Below are 1970 nucleotides of genomic sequence, written 5' to 3' on the forward strand. Positions count from 1 at the left end.
ATTTAGTTATTCCTGCGTTAAAATATTACGGATCGAAATAAGTATCAGAAGTTTGAAAGTTCATAATTGTAAAATTGTGTTTAACTGGGTCTTCGGGTATTATCGAGAATCAGCTCAGTCAATAATTGCATATAAAACGTCATTCCGAACGAGGATTTCTTCAACAACTATTATCTGTACAATTAAATGTCAATTTCTGATTAAAAAATTATTATATTTAATTCAATATTGATGAGAATTTATTTATTTTTCACTTACGTTAATTTATATAGAATAGTCAATCCGGAATATCTTAACGCAGAAATAACTAAATAAGATTAGCCTAGAGCGATAATTTTTATTATGTATCATATGTTAATTCGTTGACATTGGATAGGATTACATAAATACGTTTTCTTTATTATCACTGATGAAGACTTCATAAATCGAAACGTTTGAAATGTAGCGTTATACGAATGTAATTCATCTTTTATTACATTCGTATAACGCTACATTTCAAACGTTTATTTTTATTATTTTATTAGTATTTTATTAGTTACTATTTTGCTCGTTTTTTAAAGAAAACTTGACATTTTAATTTATAACTTTTATATTTATTAAAAATGCACTTATTTTGTATAAAAACGCTTTTTAAATAATCGAGGTAACACAAAATACCCGAAACAAAACGAGGTACATATCCGATCCATTCGAGTGATCTCACGGATTAGATTAAGTGACATGTTCACTTGTCCTAAATCTGTTCGTGTCACTGAACATTGGAGCGCATGAATGCACTGCTCCAACTGTCATCTTACCTGTGACCCATTAGAGTGCTCTCTGAATTAATTTGAAGCATGCGACACGAACAAACCTTTTGTATGGACACTGAAATTTTATGTGAACTTCAATTTTTAGTGCGCATGCGTCCAATCAGGAATATGACTACCTTCAGTAAGTTGAAATTGCATGTTAGGTTAAGTTAACTGGATCTCCTCATAAAATATAATTAATCCTTTTGCCTACAATATCGTATGAGACACGTGTAAGGAAATCGGGTCAAACATGAATATTACGAGTGAAAGCGTGGTACATCATTCGTACAAAGCTTAATTTTTTTTTAATTTGTAAGAGAAAAGTAGGGCAAAAAATTAATAAAATTAAGTTTTAAAAATTAAGTTTTAAAAAATTAAATCAAATTTTTTCGGAGACATTATATTGTGTAGACTGTTATATTCGTATAGGATAAAGTATTCTCATAATAAAGTATGCATTTGTGTACGTATGTATTATTAAATTATTACAACTTCACATTTAATTACAATTTTCATGCAATATATTAGGTATACAACTTTGCTTCCGCCGTTTTCCTATAGATGGCTTTAGCGGTAAGTGATGGTCGAAATAAATAGATCATAGACGTCATACAACTAACTTGGCATCTGTCAACATAACCCCATAGAAACATTAGTCGATTTGTGTCTGCATCATAAAGTTATTCTCGATTAACATAAAAATGTCAGTTTACGAGCCAAATTCTCGTCATTTGCGGGAGGTTTTAATTTTTTGCTTCAATATGAAGAAATCTGCGGCTGAGGCTCATCGAATATTCTCAAATACTTATGGTGAGGCCGCTATTAGTGAAAGAACGTGTCGTGAGTGATTTCAACGCTTCAAGAACGGTGATTTTGACGTCGAAGACCGGCATAGCGGTGGAAGAAAGAAGGTTTTCGAAGATGCAGAATTGGAGGCATTACTTGAGCAAGACTCGTATCAAAATCAAGAAGAATTGGCACGATCATTGGGAGTGACTCAACAAGCCATTTCAAAACGCCTCAAAGCCATGGGAATGATTCAGAAGCAAGGAAATTGGGTGCTGTACGAATTGAAGCCGAGAGATGTTGAACGGCGTTTGTTTGCTTGTGAACAGCTGCTTGAAAGGTAAAGACGGAAGGGATTTCTGCATCGCATTGTGACTGGGGACGAAAAAA

This window comes from Atta colombica, unplaced genomic scaffold (genome assembly GCF_001594045.1).
Source record: "Atta colombica isolate Treedump-2 unplaced genomic scaffold, Acol1.0 scaffold76, whole genome shotgun sequence".
Classification (NCBI taxonomy): Eukaryota; Metazoa; Arthropoda; class Insecta; order Hymenoptera; family Formicidae; genus Atta; species Atta colombica.